Source organism: Tachypleus tridentatus, chromosome 5 (genome assembly GCF_004210375.1).
Source record: "Tachypleus tridentatus isolate NWPU-2018 chromosome 5, ASM421037v1, whole genome shotgun sequence".
Lineage (NCBI taxonomy): Eukaryota > Metazoa > Arthropoda > Merostomata > Xiphosura > Limulidae > Tachypleus > Tachypleus tridentatus.
This window is the reverse complement of record NC_134829.1, coordinates 24,608,078-24,628,934: the sequence shown is the minus strand read 5'-3', so window position 1 is coordinate 24,628,934 and position 20,857 is coordinate 24,608,078. Positions and strand designations below refer to the sequence as shown.

At 35.5% G+C, this 20,857-nt stretch overlaps 1 long non-coding RNA gene across 3 annotated transcripts in view; it reads left to right on the top strand.

The window, feature by feature from the left end:
* The window catches only part of LOC143250736 (uncharacterized), a 36,200-nt gene extending 31,636 nt beyond the window's left edge, over positions 1 to 4,564 (top strand). For 2 of the 3 annotated variants that reach the window (XR_013028340.1, XR_013028339.1), the window contains one exon: positions 2,203 to 4,564. This is a non-coding gene — a long non-coding RNA (uncharacterized LOC143250736). The remainder of the gene's footprint in view (positions 1 to 2,202) is intronic. The other variant, XR_013028341.1, reaches the window with a different exon arrangement.
* The last annotated feature ends 16,293 nt before the right edge of the window (positions 4,565 to 20,857 follow it).

The following is a 20,857-nucleotide window of genomic DNA, read 5'->3' as shown; positions in this document are numbered from 1 at the left end:
CAGGGAATTAGTCTGAAAGTATCTAAAAAAGTTAGATTTCAGGAATGTTATGCAGAGTATAAATCGTGCTCAGAGGATAAAAGAAAGAAACACAAACAAACAATCTTTATTTACACTATAGTTTGTGTGTTTAACCACACTGGCGGATTTCTGGTTCAATGATTGATTATACAGGCTGCTGGTGGAGAAAGAGAAAGATATTTTCTTTTTATATGTAGTTGGAAAGAGAGAGAAATACTTTTTTATATTCGTGGGCAGAAAAGAAGAGAAAAACATTTTTTTATATATATAGGAAAAACCCTATCTCAACTCTGTGCAGAACAAGAATTAAGATAATTATTTTCTTTGTTCACATAGAACAAAACGTAAGTAAGTCTGATTTACCTTTCCAAATTCAGACGAGAACATTAAAGATGTGGTTTACCAGAATCTAGTGCTGCATACGTCACCAATTATTAAAGGGAATTTTATAGGATGAAAAAAAAAACCAACAAAAACTCATGACAACTTTTGTACGCACCTTTCTGTCATTTCTTTAAATAAGTTCTGTGTGCAGACAGACACAGGACCAAAGTAGCACAAGCTTCTAGCCGTTGGCGCAATCAACCTTTATCTGAGTAAAGAATTCATTACATGTTTACAAGAATATTCAACTATACGCAAAAGAATGCTTGTATAAAAGTGTAAAATATTTACTCGAATAAATTTCACTAAAGACAAATTCTAATCTAGTTATGAAAGAGTGAACTTAGTTGTTATGACACCCAGAAAAACCCTAGTAGCCTTCCTCAAACCCTTTCCAATAAGTCAATACCCTTTTTCAAATATAGAGACTAAAAGTGTACACACTGTCATAAACGATGCCCAATTAGCAGAGAAAGACAATAGCTTCTTTAAATTTGTAATCAGTATGTTTAGAAATACGCCCTAACACTCCATACTAACAACGAAACACTGCTCGATGACTTCAGTGTCTATACTTCACTGTTCCAAAATCTTTCACTTCAGCCATATTTTTGAGCGACTTTTTTCTCTATCTATGTTAAATGTGTGATCAAGTAACGGTAACGCAAATGCATTACTTTATAATTACTATAATTACAACTCATTTCCCACATATCTCTCAAACTTACCAATTAATCCAAACATTCTGTGACATCTCAACATCATCAATGCAGCTAAGAATGTCAACAAGCTTAATGTCATCAGCAAACTTTACTAATTATGTCCTCCCAGCACTAAAGATTGAACTGTCCCTAAACGGTCCAACTTGACTAGACTTCATTTCTCAAGTGCAACCACTCTTTAGTTGTATTAACTAGTTTTCTACATCTCCTTAACTAACACTTTGCATGTACCTTATAGAGAGCTGATGATGTTTCTTTTAAATTATAATACACCAAGTCCACATACAAGTAATTAGATTCCTGGAGCGTGAATCAAACCTTGGTATTCTGGATCAAAGAAAGCCACTAGACAAGCGAAGACTGAGCATTATGTGACGCTGCTCAAGTTAAAATTACCAGTTCCATTAGTAATTCTGGACATCACGAGAAAAAGACCACAAAACACATACGTTGACAAGCCTAAATTTTGAAGAAACTAGGGTTAATGATATTAATTTCTCAAGGACAAACATCTACATTTGCAGCCAACAACAGTACGAATTTAATCACTTTACACTCAGGGCAGTATTCACTTAAATTAAGTAATTGCGTGGTGTTTCAAATGGTCTCACAGATGTTCAGTCAGAATAAACTTGGACGATTGTGGTGGCCAGAGAAGATACTCGCAGTTGTTGTCAAGCTCTTCAAATGATATTTGGTGAATGCGAGTATTGTAGATTACTTGTTATTGTTTTGCAAATGACTTTTCCATAAGTGTGAAAATACAATATCATTGAGTGAATATGGCAAACAAAACACTTCAAGGACATTTTAAATTTTATTTGCCTTTCTAAACTCAATTAAAAGAACAACCGTCCAACACTTTTTCCATGAACTGGATAAGATAAAATACTTTACACGTTTTTTTCTACATTTTTACTTTGGCGTTGCTAAGTCCAAAATAATGAAACGTAACACATGGAACCATATTATACATTTTCATGTTTTGAGTGCCCATAGTTTCTACAAAAAAAACTATTGAAGCAGTGCCTTTTATGTCTGAATTTAATTTTTCACTCCTATCTGATTGTTGTAGGCAGTCGAATCCTGACACTTTCTGAAAGAATCTGACAACTGGGAGATAAAGTGATGTTTGTTGCACTACAAGTTTGTCCAATGAGCTCTTTCCTCAATCAGCTATCAGAGGTCAGCATCTTCCGTTTTGTTACCTGATAGAAGATACAGACGTTTTTTTGTCGATTTCCATATCTGAAATTCTTGTAGCTTATCTCTTGAAATAAGTGGATCTCTACCTGTAACTTAGTCACGGGTGGGCCTGTGCGCGCCACAGCTTCCTGTAATTTTCCCTCAATGGTTTGTACGCCTTCTACCCCGTCCATTGTAACACCAGACCCACCTAAAACTTCGTACCTGGCAACGCCACTGCTTTCTACATTTATGGGGCTCAAACAATTACCTGACGTTTCAGATGATTAGTTTAGTTTGTATACGAAGACAAATTGGTTGATCTACAACTGTGTGTGGGCAGAGACGTTCTAATAAAGTGTGTAGTTGTATATTTAGTTATTATATGTTTTGTACCAAGTGAGCAAAAGCCCAGTAACTTTGTAGATCATACAATTTAAAGATCTGATAACTGTCGATGGCTTAAATTTTGGGCTCTTGATTTATTAGACTTACACAGATATAAAGATATATACTTTGCTTAAAACCCATGATGTACAATTTTCAAGAACTTCTTTCTACGAGTTTCATTGTAACGCAGGTTTATCATATTCCGGAATACCTATCGGTATTCCACTAAGAAAAACAACTTTATGTTTCCTTCCATGGAAGGAGGTTTCTCTTAATGTTTTTCTTTTCTCCCGTACAAATGCGTAATTTTACTATAATCTTGAAATGACAATGTTTTAAGAAACAAAACCTTCCTGCAAATTTACGGCGGAATAAAAAGGTTATTTCTACAAGTGTATGTACAATAATACAGTCTATAAGAATGATAAAATATAAAGCTTGCAGTTATTATCACTCTTAACCCTAGAGGCGGGAGATGATCGTCCAAAATGTAATAGCTAATTTGGTCATCATAACATTCAACAAATGGTAAAAGTGTTACAACTGCTATTTAAAAAAATAATGTAGTATCAGAGCTTTTGAACAATACAACTTCTGGCTTATCATTCATCTGTTGTAGAGAAATATTTTTGAACAATACAACTTTTAGCTCATTGTTTCAACTCTTGCAGAAAAATCATCCCGAAACAATACAACTACTGGCTCATTGTTTCACTTCTTGGAGAGAATTTATTTTCGAAAAATACAACTTCTAGTTCATTGTTTCAAATATTACAGAGAAATCTTAAACAATAAAACATCTAATTTATTGTTTCAACTCTTGCAGAAAAATATTTTCGAACAATACAACGTCTGGTTCATTGTTCCTCTTCTTGAAGAGAAACTTTCATTTCATGAATTCAAACTCCCTCTCCAATTGTTTTTGTAAATTATCTATAGAAGCGTTGTTTTCTGCACTAACTAGTCCCTATACACTAAGATAATGTAAGGCCGTAGTTATCCTAGTCTCAGTTGCAAATGCAAGATCTGAAGGTGTGATGTTTGCATTTAATGCAAACGTTGTGGATGCAGTCACAATAAGATTTCCATTGAAGTTAAAGTGATCAGAAAGAGAAATCGTTCATAACGTTTACTGTCCATTGTTACTAACTGTTTTAAATGACACTAATGTGTCAAAAACCGTTGTAACAACGCAAAACTGGGTGACTTTTTCTCAACACCAAAGCCCTAATCCGAGGGTCACGGGTTCGAATTCCGTCGCACCAAACATGTTCGTCTTTTCAACCGTGGGAGCTTTATAATGTGACAGTCAAACTCACTATTCGTTAGCAAAAGAGTGGCCCAAGAGTTGGCGGTGGGTTGTGATGACTAGTTACCTTCCATCTTGTGTTATTACACTGCTAAATTAGGGACGGCTAGCGCAGATAGCCCTCGAGTAGCTTTGCTCGAAATTCAAAATCAAACCAAAACAATATTTTGAGAACTTTATTACATGTTTCAAAGCATAAAACTCTAAACTTATATAAAGTTTTATATGAAAAAGAAACATCAATTTAAGTGATCGACTCACGATTCTACGGTTAATTAAATTAAACTTGTGTGTGTATGTTTTCTTATAGCAAAGCCACATCGAGCTAGCTCCTGAGCCCACCGAGGGAAATCGAATTCCTGATTTTAGCGTTGTAAGTCCGTAGACTTACCACTGCACTAGCGGGGCAAAATTAAACTTTAGAGTCAGTTGTTGTTTTGATATACGTAAAGTTACTATTTTTACATTTCATGTAATTGTTTGATACTGTTATGATATATGTAAAGTTACTGTTTTATATTTCATGTAATTGTTTGATGTTGTTTTGATATACGTAAAGTTACTGTTTTATATTTCATGTAATTGTTTGATGTTGTTTTGATATACGTAAAGTTACTGTTTTGTACTTCATGTAATTGTTTGATGTTGTTTTGATAAGTAAAGTTACTGTTTTGTACTTCATGTAATTGTTTGATGTTGTTTTGAGATACGTAAAGTTACTGTTTTGTATTTCATGTAATTGTTTGATGTTGTTTTGAAATACGTAAAGTTACTGTTTTGTACTTCATGTAATTGTTTGATGTTGTTTTGAGATACGTAAAGTTACTGTTTTGTATTTCATGTAATTGTTTGATGTTGTTTTGAAATACGTAAAGTTACTGTTTTGTACTTCATGTAATTGTTTGATGTTGTTTTGATATAAGTAAAGTTACTGTTTTGTATTTCATGTAATTGTTTGTGGATTTCATTTAGATTTTTTTCGCAACCTCTTACTCCAGTATAACGAAAAAACACAACAAAACAAGTAAAAATAATTATCGTAGTGTCAAATACATGTATTAATAAAGGTTAGCTACAGTGTAATGCAGACAAATGCAGCTTACTGAATGCTATTTTTGCGCTAATAGATAATAGCCGATTTCGTAACTCTTACGCTAAAGTATTACTCATATTGCGCAATTCCAGAAAGACGACACGCGACTGCACGTGTTTCAAAGCTAGAACTAGGTCTCCTGCGGATACCACCGGCACGTGTATGACCTCGTGAACACGAAGCTGGCCATATTAACGTTGACAGAAAAGAGTGATTCATCTGACACATCACAAATGTTAGTAGCTTTCGTGGCCTCAGGGATGCCTCATTTATCAAAGGGGGGGGGGGGAGCATTATGCAAATCGATTACGATCAAAACTTCACTGAGAAAATTAATCATTATTTGTTACTGGTTCTCTATTCTCTACTGATTTCTCATATAAAGTATAGTACAAAGTCGAAGGAAATTCAAACATAGTTTGTCGAACATCTTATTTCTTATATAAAGATAAAAGATAAATGCATGGAAATTTGGTTCATAGTTGGCTCTAAGTAAATTGTGTCCTTGGATTTGCGGACAAAAAAGGTACAGACTGATTGTTTTCGCTCTTAATTATACAAGCTTTCAACTATAATTTTATTATTTTATGATTGACATAAGTTGGCATGGAGCAGATAAAAAAGTACTTTGATTACATTAAGGCTTAATTTAATAGAAAAAGGGTTTGTTTCGTTTGTTTTTTGAATTAAGCGCAAAGCTGCTCCAGGGCTATCTGCGCTACCCGTCCCTAATTTAGCAGTGTAAGACTAGAGGGAAGGCAGCTAGTCATCACCATCCACCGCCAACTCTTGGGCTACTCTTTTACCAACGAACAGTGGGATTGGCCGTCATATTATAACGATCCCACGGTTTAAAGGGCGAGCATGTTTGGTGCGACTGGGATTCGAAACCACGACCTTCAGATGACGAGTCGAATGCCTCAACCCACCTGGCCATGCCGGCCCGAGAAAGAGAGAACAAAATATCGAAATGACGAATCTTATTTTAATTTCAAAGCGTTAAAAGAATATTTTTGTTCAGTTTATTACACCGTTTAATATTTATGAGTCAATAAACAAAAACTAGCAAATAGAAATAGTGCAGCACATTTGAAAGAAATCGACGTTGTAAATCTTTGTGCATGATATACTAGCAATTTCCACAACAGCAACCATTAAAACACAATTGGACAAGCCCTAAGCGATATGAATTATGTGGGAGGTACGTTAATAAATAACCAGTATATTCTCCTTCACTGCGGTCTTATGTATTTTAGGTTTAGTTCTGAATTTGCTTAAGCCTCATTGTTATCACTTACAAACATTTTTATTTGTTTTCTCTATTTTCATTTTTGTCAAATTTTCTTACTCCCAAACAGTATCTTGCACTACTATTATTTCAGTTCAATATTCTTATGCTTCAATTTGAATAATAATAAAACCTTGTAAAATAAGAACATTTTTCGTTTTGTACCGACTTTATTTTAAATAAATCAAATAAATTTCAATTTGCTATTTTATAAACAATTGTTTCACATACACGTCCTATTACACAACGTAACACAAATGTTGTTTGTTTGTTTGTTTTTGAATTTCGCACAAAGCTACTCGATGGCTATCTGTACTAGCCGTCCCTAACTTAGAAGAGTAAGACTAGAGGAAAGTCAGCTAGTCATCACCACCCACCGCCATCTCTTGGGCTACTCTTTTACCAACGAATAGTGGGATTAACCGTCACATTATAACGCCCCCACGGCTGATAGGGCGAGCATGTTTGGTGCGACCGGGATGCAAACCCGCAACCCTGACTCAAATTTTGTTCCTGGATAGTATTTTATTTTTAATTTCTTATGTTGTAAAAGTACAGAAAATGGCCATTATTCCTTTCAAACTTTGCTTTTGTGACCTGGATAACGAAATTTAGAAATTAACCTATTTTGTATGTAAGAACGGCAAATTTGCACATTTTAATTTACATAAGGTCTGAATAAAACAACATATGAATCAAGATTTACATGTATTTATACTAAAGTTATACGAAAATGTTTAGAAGCGAGTAGTTTTTCGAGATTTGGGACTGTAATGTAAATCACTTTCACGTATCAGCCCCCAAATATAGTATCCCATGATGTTTTCGTTATACGCTCCTTGGTATATATTGGTGAAAGCGCTCGTTTTGCTCCTGTGAGTATGCTTTCATGGTGTTCTTGAATTTATCAAGATGAGCGTCAAGGATATAGACTTTCAGGAACATCCTGCAACTCATTTTGCCGTAGTTAATCACCAGAACCTCAACCAGTTCCACATAATTTTCGGTCTTGTGATTGCCCAAAAAGCCCCAAGCTTTTTTTCCCTTCCTATTGAGCTTCTTGGGGAATTATGTGCACTCCAAGATCTTCTTTATTTGTGGTCCAACGAAGACACCAGCTTTGACCTTTGCCTCAGACAGCTTAGGGAAGAAGTCTCGAAGGTACTTGATGGCTGCAGACTCCTTATCAAGAGCTGTGACAAACTGGTTCATAAGATCCAATTTTATGTGCAAATGGTGGGAACAACACCTTCTGGAGGTCCATTAGTGGCTCACAATTGACATTTTACCTCCCCACAGAGAATTCAGCCCGTTATGGCCAGTGCTTCCTGTTGTAGTGCGCTGCGGTGTACCTGCTGTCCCAAAGGCAAAGATACTAGTGCAACTTGGTAAAGTGTCCTTGGAGACTCATCAGGAATGCCACCATTTTGAAGTATCCGATAACCTTCCAGCCATACTCATCATACTTTAAGGCTTCTTGCAAGGTCTTGACGCTGTTGTATTCCTCTTTGAGGTGCACCGTATGAGCCAGGGAAAGAGACGGATACTAATTCCCGTTATGGAGCAGCACAGCTTTGAGGCTTCTGGATGAGCTATCAATGATGAGGCGCCACTCGTTCCGGTTACAGGCAATTTCAATTGCCTCGCACAGACCAGATACATTGTGGCAGAAGCAGAGCCCATCTTGACGAGTGAAGAAGCTTGAAAAATGTCGGTAACTCTTCTTCTGACTTCTACAACATTCTAGAAAATTCTTGTAAGCTCTACAACATTCTAGAAAGTTCTTGTAAGCTCTACAACATTTTAGAAAGTTCTTGAAAATTCTTGTAAGTTTAAAAAAATTCTCTATCAGCTAGCTACTCAGCACTGAATCTACCTAGAATGTTCTGGAAAATGGGTAAATTTGCAATTTTCATTACCCAGGTCACAAAATAAAGTTTCAAGAAAAAAATGGATCTTTTCCATTTACTTTAGGCTTAAGGAATTGGGAAATAACACTTCTTCCCAGGAACAAGAAAAAGTAAAAATTTTGTTCCGTAGTATTATCATCGTTATATTTACGGAGGGTGGATTTGGAAATAATAGGAGTGACATCAAGTGGACAAATATGTTTGTTGTTTTGTGTAAAAGAATATAAAGTAAGTTAATTAGAGTTGCATTATTTCTATTTATATTGTTTATTTGTTTTTGAATTTCGCATAAAGCTACACGAGAGCTATCTGTGCTAGCCGTCTTTAATTTAGCAGTGTAAGGTTAGAGAGAAAGCAGCTAATCATCACCACCCACCGCCAACTCTTGGACTACTCTTTTACCAACGAATAATGGGCTTGACCATCACATTGTAACGCCCCCACAGTTGAAAGGGCATGTTTGGTGTGATGGGGATTCCAACCCGCGAGCCTCAGATTATGAGTCGAGCGCTTTAACCACCTGGCCATGCTGGGTCATTCTATTTACATATAAAAACGTAGATGTAATGGATACATAAGGCAAAACTATATAGGACCATTATTGATAACTACTGTTTCCAATAGAAGAAAATATTTATCACACTTTCCATCCAAGATACATGGACAACCTGCTAACAGAAATACTGTGTCTTTTTCTTGTCGTAACCTTGACCAAGTGACCAACATGATGAAATAAAATCCGGATAAAACTAAAAGAATTCAAAACTTTCACAAAATGTGGTTTAGTTTCATGTTAGAGAGGAAAGCTGTTACTTTTCTATTGACCCCTGTTTCCAAATGAATTATTTATTTCTTACATTTACTGTTTATTTTGGGTTTTTTAAACAAAATAAGCGTAAATCTTTGTTGCAACAGGTAGAGTTTGTTTGTTTTGTTTTTGAATTTCGCGCAAAGCTACGCGAGGGGTATCTGCGCTAGCCGTCCCTAATTTAGCAGTGTAAGACTAGAGGGAAGGCAGCTAGTCATCACCATCCACCGCCAACTCTTGGGCTACTTTTTTACCGACGAATAGTGGAACTGACCGTAACATTATAACGCCCCCACGGCTGGGAGGGCGAGCATGTTTGGTGCGACCGGAATTCGAACCCGCGACCCTCGGATTACGAATCTAACGCCTTAACACGCTTGGCCATGTCGGGCCGTAACAGGTAGAGACCACAGATAATCGCCTATAGGTCAATGGGATTAGACCGTCAATTCTATAGCAAACTCTTGCCCCAAAGTGCAAAGTTTTACGGCAACAGAACGCAAACCGCTGGCCTTCCGATCCACAGTCTGGCATGCTAACTACTAGGCCATGTTCCGCCCCGCAATTATCTGAAGGCGTTGTTTTAGTCGACGACAATATTCTGGTTTGGTAAAACCAAAAACTATAATTTAAAAAAAAGAGAAATAATATTAGACCCATCTATTTAAAACTGGTGTGTGTTTTTGTGTTATAGACATCGGACGTTTATTTGTTTTTGTTCATTTCCCACAACGTTTATGTGGTAGAAACACATCACAATCTAAATTTAACGGTGATGACTCACCATCACAAGATTCTACATTATATACACGTATGATCATATAGACAGCCTCGTTATAATTTATTCATGAAATCATGTTAACGTTTTAGTGTCTCTATAGTGTACAATAACAGCAGCAGTTACGTTAAACACACCTTACCACAACCGATTCGTGGAGAATGGCCTGACATATCTTGATGTATTAGCGATGATATATTAGTAGATTAGCACGTTATAGTTGTTCCTATAAATCTACTTAGCTACACGTATTAAAAGTGAATACATAATTCTTATTTCACATACGTTTACCATTTCGGATGTGTGTCTATATTTCTGATTTCAGAGTATATTTTCTTTTTTTCTCTCCAGTAGTTTGACTGTTATATCCATCGTTTGACTGACTGTATATCTTCAAGTGCTTTGATTTTTTTTATACTCCTTAAAATATTGTATAGCTGTAAGATAAGTGCTTTACTAGTAATGTTTAATCTACGACACGATTTCGCTGTGCATTCTACGAACCACAGTTCGCGTCCACTTGACGCAAAACCTCGTATTCCCCACTTTAGAACAGTGGATGTGCTAGCAGATTCACAGTTGTATTGATGGTTGATGCTGTTTACCGGCTGGCTGCCTCTCTTCTGGTCTGAACTTTCGAAATAATGGATGCACAGAAATCCCTCTATATACCTTTGTGAGGACTTTCTAAAACCAACAGAAAAGTATATATTTTGGTTTAACAACTTTCTGTAATGTCTTCAGAAGAACTGACAACATCGTCCTCTAGTATCGGATTTAAAATTTAGAAATCATTGAAATTAAAATTTAATTTCTCAGAAGTAGCTTCTATCTAATATTCTGTAGAGGTTTTACTTGCATCACAGATCTCTCATGGCGCCCTCTATCAAATTCTTCCCTAATTACCATGTAAGATTATCACGAAACCCATTTACGTAGGTTGTCAAAACGCGTTGTTGGACGTATTCCAGTGTCACCCTCAAGAGAAATTTCTCAATTTCAGTAATAGCATTATTATTAATGAAATTCTTCGAAGTTAGATTAACTAAGAGTTGTATCTATTCTTTATAAAACAGGTGTTAATTCTAAGATATTTGGAAAGGTCAAACGTAAGTTGTCCATATTCAGAGCAATGTTCTGAACTGAGGTCAAATTCTCCACTAAATGTGCTTGCAAACAAATATATTTTTTTTACTTGAAAAAAAAAGTTTTCTTAACTATTAAACAGAAACAACAGTTTCTCGTTATTGTTCCAGAGAAACATGAAAGTTCGAAGGTTGTAGATGTTCGAGGCGCAAAATGCCGACGAACACGATCTGTGTTTTCAGCGTTGTAACAGTAGCCAAAACAACAAACAATTATCAAGTAACTGGTCGACCTCATTCTGCCTCTAGTTATCACTAACACTTTGAATTCAACCTAAATTTAAAATTTCTTAGTAATCAACAGCGGAATCTGGAAAAATACCCCCAGTGGTACAGCGGCATGTCTGCGACTTTCAACGCTAGAAACCGGGTTTCGATACTTGTGGTGGGCAGAGCACAGATAACCCCTTCTGTAGCTTTGTAGTTAGCTGCAAACAAACAAAGACATTGGAGAGGTAAACGGAAAGACAATTAGGCCGATAAAAACGGATAGTTACAAGAGGGAAGACTGTCACATAATTATGTCGGCCCAGCATGGTTAGGTGGGTTAAGGAGTGGTAACCCAAGGGTTTGAATCCCCGCCGCACCAAACATGCTCGCCCTATCAGCCGTGGGGGCGCTGTGACGTACAATCCTACAATTCGTTGGTAAAAGAGTAGCCCAAGAGTTGGCGGTGAGTGGTGATGATTAGCTGCCTTCCCTCTAGTCTTACACTGATAAATTAGGGACGGCTAGCGCAGATAGCCCTCGTGTAGCTTTGCGCGAAATTCAAAAACAAACATAATTATGTATTAATGATCTACATTAAAGCCTCTTGAAAAGAACATTTACACTATAAACTTGTATTATTCTAAATTTTTATAAATAAGGAGATAAATAATTATATTTCACATAATAGTTAAATTCTGTAAGCGTAAAAAGATCGTCATACGACAGGGGTGGTAAGATTTACCCTATCAAATTTGTTCAGTTAACAATATCGACATATATGATATTGTTAGTTATAAACACTCATGTTAACGGAACGTGAAGCCACTTTATCCCCCAACATTCATTCTTTGTGACCTCAGAACAGTGCGTATGTCGAAATCCATTCTACACTTGGCTGCACGACATCAGAGACCTTGAGTGCACATGCTTACAGAATGCGTGACCCACAAAAGCTCACGCACCGTTTGGTTGCAACCCTTTATCTAAACCGGTAACCCTATCGTCCCGTCTTGTAGCATCTGGTTCAAGCAGGGGACCACATCAACATCTGTTCATTGCAAAATAACAACCTTTCTTCCTTCGTCATAACCTCCCACTTCCCAAAGCGCAGCTGCCCTTTCCTACAGGGATGAATAAATATAGGAAAAAATACCCAATAATGCTTGCTGAGGTTGTAAGAAGGAAACGTGTTTATTCAAACTCTAACCCTTTCCTTTGTGTCTTCTTCTTGTCTTTTGTATTGACTTGCCTGTGTGTGTGTATATTGTATCATTGATACACAATGCAAATATCATTGTTTCCTTTAGAATAGTAGTGACAACAAATATTGAATTGCAATGAAGTCCGTTTGTCTACGTGACAAAAAGGTACATACGATCATATGTTGCTTCTTGCACTTTTTTAAATATGGACAAACGTAGAAGATAAACAGAAAATGGTTGGAATTTATAGCATTTTCGGAAATAAATGTACACATGATTTATCACAGAAGTCTTTGTTGCTTTTGGTTAAAGCAGGACAAATGACAATTTTATCGTAACAACAGTGAAGAGTCAAAGCGTTTGCTTTTGACACAAGTGTTAAAGTCAATGTCCAAGTTCAAATTGAATTTCTGTATCCAAATGTACCAGTTTGAGAATGGTTTATATACCAACCGGAGGTTTTCAGTTTAAGATTCCTGGCTCAAATGGCTCTGCCTAAAAGAGTTATTTTGAATTTTAGTCTCAATTGTCACATTCTTAGATTTCCGTTGGAAATATTCAGTAGAGAGCATGGATCACGTCATTTCAATAGTGCATTATCTTTCGTGTATGTTAACCTGAAAACTATGCCTACATTTGCAAATAAAAGCCTGTATACCATTGTTTTGGAATACAAGTTCTGTGACTGATTTTATCATGTTTTTGGTCAGGTTGTTCATCAAAAAATTGCGTTCACGCTTCGCAACAGGACTATGTCTAGTCTTTTCAATAAATTTCATGTCGAAAGTTGTTAGTAAAATGTCCATGTCAAGAGGAATCCCAGTGTCTAAATTTGTTAATGTTTATAAAAAGTATATGTATCCAGAGACAATACAGAATATTGATGCTCAGGTGATTTCACAGAAAAATTCTGTCTTGATTTTTTTAAATTGATAAAAATGTCACGAGTGATAATATTTGTTGTTTTTTGTTGTTGTTAGTTAAGCACGAAGCTAAATAATCAACTAGTTGTACTAGCTACGAGTACTGAATTCCGGGTTTTAGATTCATTGGTGAGTCACACGTGAGTAATGTTTCTTTTGTGAGAAACTTTATTATGCAAAATAATGGAAAACATTTTTAGCACACTCTATAACAAACACGTTGTTTGCAAAGAGTGAAAAAAATGAAAAGAAAGTAAAAACTGAATCAGTTTAAACAACAATAAATTTAAGTTACAAAAAATGAACTTTTAAAAGCAGAAATATGCAAAATAAATAAAACAAGAAAACCCTCTACACAAAATGAATAAGTTGTTAGAAGTTTGTTTCTAATTAAGTACTAAGCTACACAATGGACTATCTGTGCTCTGCCACCACGGGTATTAAAACCCGATTTCTGGGAATCGGAGTTCTCAGACATGCCGCTGTACCACTTGGAGCCAGAAAATAAAAAGAGCTCGAGAACATTAACGGTTCGCTGTTGTCACGTGCAATATAAGTTTTACGTCACTGTCTAGAAACTCCACTGGTACAGCAAAAATACTTTGTATATATATATTTTTAAATTACTAATAACTTTCCTTATTCCACTCAATCGCGTGCCAATCAATCAATATTTAAAAAAAATCAAAACCACAAATTTAACCCAGAGCTTCCGAATTGAAGACGATCCTTAAGTGTGACGCACATTCCAGCTTTAAACAATCTCATCTTTCCTGTCAATATCTTGCCTCTGAAAGATCTTTCTACTCCCTGCCCAAGCACCCCTCTTGTATATAAACACCTTTCCTTTTGTCAGTAAAGAAGGTTGACGAGAGTAACCGAGGTAAAATATAATTTTTAGACAGTTTTGAACATGCTATGTGAAGTGATCTATTTTTGCTACGAGACCAAGAATATTAGGAAGAGCCATGGAAATGATTCATCCATTTTAGAAAACAAAAACAAAACCAAACAGTTAGGAAGTACAATTAGAGTTAAATGCCGCAGAAACAACCCGATAAAAGCAACAACTTTTATCGTCTTGCTATCGTCGAACGTTATTTAGAACGAGAGATGTTATTGGAATTTTAAATTTGGTAATAACTTCTAATTGAGGAGTATTTTATGAACCATTGATTAATAATACTGTGTTAGAATTATTTAGCAATCAAAAGAATATTCTGCAAGTTTAAGTGTCTGCGAAGCAAATATAAACAATAAGAAATCCCTCAATAGCCGCAGCACTTAATTTTTTTTGCAGACAGGATTAGAATACATTAATCTACGAGACTTTTTTTCGTTTTTGTTAGTTATATTTTTATGCACCAGTTTACATTATTACTCATCAGATTCTCTACCAGCCCATCCTCAAATTGAAATTCTTCTCGGCAGAATTAGAGTAAATCAATATATGAGATCTTGGGCGTGGTCTAGGTCAAATACATCAATCGGAAGGTTTTAACCTTCTGAGTCCAAGACTGTAATTAGATCTCAAATCGGTCAAAAGTGTGTAGTTGAAAAAACACAACACACACAAAAACAACAACAACTCAGAGTCATACAATGAACTGCTATGTCGTAACTAAAAAGTTATTAATTTTTTTATGTAATCGCACCGCATTCACGTGCTGTGCGTGCAAAGAAACTCTCTAACTGGTGTTTACTTTCAACATTTCGTAGTTGGGAGCAGGAACCTGTCTAGATTTTCATGATCAAGGTCGTAAGGTTTATTTTAATTAGATAAAACGCTTTGAGCTCACCTACAAACATCCCCCACTACACATGTCAAATAAAGCACTGGAGTATATGAGTTATTACACAATGAAGGGAACTGTCGAAATTTACTTGTATTTACTTTCATGTAAAAAAACAAAAACGTATGATATAAACATAACACTTAAATGAGGTTATAAGCAATAGAAAGAATGCATAAAACTTATAATGTCACGATGAAATGTCAACCTATATCTTCTATTCGTTTAAATGTACACTTGTGGCTTAGTGATAAGTCTGCAGACTTACGACGTTAAATTCAGATTTCGATACCCATGGTGGGTAGAGCACATATAGCGGCTGTTTATGTAGCTACGCGCTTAACAACAGCCAAAAACAAATAGTTCAAGTGTGATTTAACACTGTGTTGAGAAAACTCAAAACTTAAAGAGGGACCTAAAAGTTTTGCTTTTGTTAATTTCATAACTTGGCCACAGTTTCTAAGAATGATGTTGTCGTACTTATAAGACCTTATGTTACGCATATCTATCTGTTCCTGATGAAATATTTGTGCATTATATTGAAGCTTAGATACGCTGTTCGAAACAGTTATTAAAGTAAAACCGTTGTTATAAGATAAACTCAGTCACTGTTCTTTGTTAATTGTAATGAAAACCAAACATTTGATGAACATTTGTGGTTTTTTCTAAACAAACCTTTCAACGAGTTTTGGTAGGTAACACAAGTTTCTATCAGCAAGTGTATTACCGAGTAAATCTTAATTGTAATTTTGAGCTGATGTTCGATGGTTTCCGCTTTTTACCAAACACACAAAATCAAACCTTGTACTTTAGGACCGTGAGCAACGATCAAATCCCAGTCTTTGGTGTTGACTGATTGCGTTTACTTAGTTTATCATTCCAAAATTAGGGAACAACTAGTGTATTTAGTCGTAGCGAAGCTTTGCAAAAAAATCCAACAAGCTCGAAAGACAATCAAAGTAACAAATGCAAAGCTTCATTGGAGAGCCGTTGTTGTTTTGAATTAAGCACAAAGCTACTCAATGGGCTATCTGTGCTCTGCCCACCACGGGTATCGAAACCCGTTTTTTAGCGTTGTAAGTCCGCAGACATACCGCTGAGCCACTGGGGGGCTCGGAGAGCCGTAGATGAATGATTTAGTTACAGATCTGTCTGTACTTGAAACGTATTTGTCCCAAACTGAAAGAATAAAAATATTATATTATTCCATTCCTCTCGGTGCACGTGTATTATAGATATTACTATTGATAATCACAATAGAAAAATAATGGAGGATATATCCTCAAGATATCACTTGACTCACATATGTGAAAAAACTGCAATTTATTTGTACATAGTTTACTTTATAGCAATTCGTCTGACGAAAACATTCACGTGATATCATAGAGAAATGACCCAAAACAGTAGTTAACTAGAGCAAGAGGAACCTCGCCACATTCTTTAATCATTGTTCTACTGCTAAAACTACTCTTTGGTTATAATTGTATGAAAATATTGGACAATTCTTAGTGAACTTGAAATATTCACTTTCCTTAGTAAAAAAGAAGATGAGAAGTACTAGGTATTTCAGCATCTGCATCTGCATTTTGTACAATCATGAGATTAGAAATGAGAATGCTTGACCATTTATCACAATTAATATTTACATAGTGATATCTTACAGCTTGGTTTCAATTATTATTTTGATGTGCAGTCATCACGTGCTCCTTAGGGAAGACAAATGGATGTTTCACTCGTATGGAAAGCCATCATACAAATGTAAGCCAATTAATTACAGCACTGTTGTAAGTTAGCTCTAACTGCCTTAAAGCATTATCACCAAAATATTCTAAACCAATGATGTGCGCTTACTTGAACTCCTGGACAAGACAGGCCATCAAGAAACAAGAAGATGACCACTCTTTATTGATTCATGGCATTATTAAAAACAGGTTTCGAAAGTTAATCATATATCCATAGCTGACACTGTGCAATGTATCTGAAACAGACTTTGCAAGGCTGGCTTTTATGCCAAACACTTAGTGAAATGCATACAGCTCGATATACACAAACGTTTGTCTGTAGTGATATCAAGAACACGTGTAGTGGTTTTACAACAATATTCTTTTTGCAAATAAGTCAGGTTCTACTGTGTAATTACATAACAGGATTATACTCAGGTGAAGATAACTTCGGATCATATTTAGCGCTTGTTCATACAATAATGTTGCACATCTAGCGGTGGTAAAAATACAGTGATCAAAATCAGACAATGGTAAACGTTCTAACGTCTATATTCTGAGGACCTATATCATTAAAATCACAATCACAATATGATGGAGAACATATCCAAGGATACTTTGTGGTACCATCTGCTGGTAATTGGCTTTGATCTTAACTTACAAAGCGATAACCACCCATCGTACCATACTGTTCGACACATTCGTTCCTCTGAAAAAAAAATTAACCAAAGGAAATAGCCTCGCACTCTACGGCTTTAAATCCTATCAAGCAGATACGTAGATGAAAGACATGTTATAATAATACTAACAGCGAACACAGTATGATTCCTTGTGGAAAGATGAGTCTACCTATTAATATATTGGGCAATGACATCATGTGCAGAAACAGGGGATTAAATGTCCTATTATTACAGTTACAATGGACAGAGGAGATCCCAGCTTACTTTGTGGAAAGATTAATCTATCTATTAATGTGGTAATCAGTGACATCTTATGCAATAATAGAGGACCGAATTTCCTATCAATATAGTTACAAAAATATAACTTGTAAGGTCACCGGATGAGAGAACTAATTCACCTGTTGATATAGTGATTAATGACATCTGGTGCAAAAATAGAGATCGAATGTTCTATTATTACGGTTACAATGGACAGAGATCCAAGCTTACTTTGTGGGACGATTAATTTACTTATTAATGTGGAAGTCTGTGACATCTTAGGCACTAATAGAGGATCGAATGTCCTTTTAATGCAGTTACAAAAAATAGTTCACAACAACATCTGATAGACACACGATAAATTTGTTTTATTAATTTTTCGTGTGTGTGTTTTTCTTTTAGTAAAGCCACAAAGGCTATCTGCTCAGCCCACCGAGGGTAATTTTTGGTTAAAGATAGAATTAATAGTAACAGTCAGTCTCAAAAAGGCTGGTATGCGTCTTAAAACTTTTATTAACATAAAGCAGAGAACCATGTTTCGACCTTCTTAGGCCATCTTTAGGTTAGCAAAATGAGTTTGCAACTGACCGTTGCCGGGCACGTGTCTTAGGGACGAGAGTGTAAACGGGCACACAATTGTAGAGGGCGTTGCAGTATATGTTAGGTTATTAATTAGTATAGGTATAAAGGTGTTCCTTTATATTAGTTTGATTTTGGTTTGAGTTATTGTATAAGTAAGCTTCTTTGATTTTTCGTTTGTTTACATTTGCTTACCTATTTAGTATTTGGGTGTTTTCTATGGTTATGTTGTGCGTATTTGATTTGCAGTGTTCAAAAATGTGTGAAGGTGTTTCTTTTTTGTTGTACTATTTGAAACTATTATTATTCTGCTTTTTTATCTAATATAGAAGTCGTGGCAGTTGTTGCATTGTATTTGATAAATAATGTTGGTGTTGTGTTTGTCAGTGTAGTTTTTACATAGTATGGACTTTAGTTTTGTACCTGGTTTTTGAATAAATTTGGTATACTGGAATGTTGTGTTTTTTACAAGTTTTTTTTTTCCAAATGTTGGTCATATTTTCGCAGATATCGGGAAATATATAATATGCAGCAGTGCAAAGTTTTGTAGTTTGTTGTTTCGTGGGATTTATTATTGTTTGCCTGTTGTCGAACGTGTTGTTAGTCTAAGTGCGTGCGTGTAATTTTTCAACTGTTTTTGGAGGAAATTTGTTGATAAAGTGTTGTTTTATTTTGTTGATTTCATCATTAATTTTATCGGGTGACCATAGTTTTGTGGCTGTGTTTATTTGGTTTCTTAACATGTTGAGTTTTTGTTTTGTTTCATGTGCTAAATCCAGTATGGGTGATTTTTCTGTGGATTTCTGTTTCGAATTGTGTATCGGTTCTTATGATGTTGAGAAATGTTATTTGGTTAGTTTTTTCGTGTTCACAGGTGAACTTAATGTTGGGGTGTATAGAGTTAACATGGTTGAAAAAACTAAGTGTGTGTTCTGTAGATGTGAATCCAGCAAATTTATCGTCAACATATCTGTACCAGTATAGTGGTGGATGTAAAGCTGAACTGATCGCTTGAGATTCAATCTGTGTCATGAAAATGTTGGCTAGAACTAGTAACACAGGATTGCCCATATTTAAGTCATTTATTTATAGGTAGTTTTGTTCATTGAACATAAAGTTGGTTTTAGTGGTAGTGAATTCTATAAGGTTTGCTAATTGGTTGCTGGTGGTGTGTATCAATGGGTTGGGGTCTTCGATATAAAGTTCTAAAGCTACCTTGCAGGTTTCAGTAGTTGGGACTTCTGTAAAAAGGGAGATTACATCAGAACTGGCCATTAAGATTTTATGAACATTCCCTTTATACAGCACCCCCAAACCTCACAAATCTGTTTGTCTACTACGACCCATAACGTCGACCTGTGAATCATTCAACTACAACCTTGGTAAATATAAAGCGCGAGCATTTTCTAAATAAGTGACATCAGCCGGCTCCTTTTTCAAAGACTCCTTCATCTCTAAATCTCTTCTTGACCAACTAAACCATAAAGCCTTAATGGCCAGAAACAACGAACTACAAAACTTTACACTTCTGCATACCATATATTCACCATATCAGCGATGATATAACCAACATTTGGAAAAACTTGTAACAAAACACAACATTCCAGTAAACATCAAATTTATTCAAAAACCAGGTACAAAACTCAAGTCTATACTATCTAAAAAACTACACTGACAAACACAACACCAACATGATTTATCAAATACAATGCAACAACTGTCACGACTTCTATATTGGATAAACAAGCAGAAAAATGGAAACCACGTTTATATAACACAAAAAACAACAACACCTTCACACATTTTTGAACACTGCAACTTAAATAAACACAACATACCCATACAAAACACCCAAATACTAAATAGGTAAGCAAACATAAAGAAACGCAAAATCAAAGAAGCCCTACTTATACAATAACTCAAACCAAAGTTAAACCAATATAAAGGAAAATTTTATACCTATGCTAATTAATAACCTAACATCCCACTGTAACGCCCCCTATAATTCCGTACACGTTTACACTCTCGTCACTAAGACGTGTGCTCGGCAATGGCCAGTTGTAAACTCTGTCTTTCTTAACCTGAAAATGACCAGTTCTGCTTTATTTTAATAAAAGTTTTAATACCCATACCATCCATCTTGGGATGCGTTTTTACTTTAAGCTGGTTTCTCGTCATCTCGTCATAGTGACATAAGAATTTGGTACTGTTTAAGCATTAGTAAGTCAATCTTTTGTTGCAATGAGAACAGCGCGGGCAAAGAACGAAAGGTTATTTTCAAGTCACAACATAATGAAAACAGGAAGCCAGGACCAATACATTCATTGTGTTATATTCCCACCTTTAAAAAAACTGGAAACTATTACAAATAGAAGGAAATAGAAAGAGTATATAATTATTACTGTAGTTTACTCTATAGAAATTCTTTCATACGTTAAGAACCTTTTATTTGTTTAGG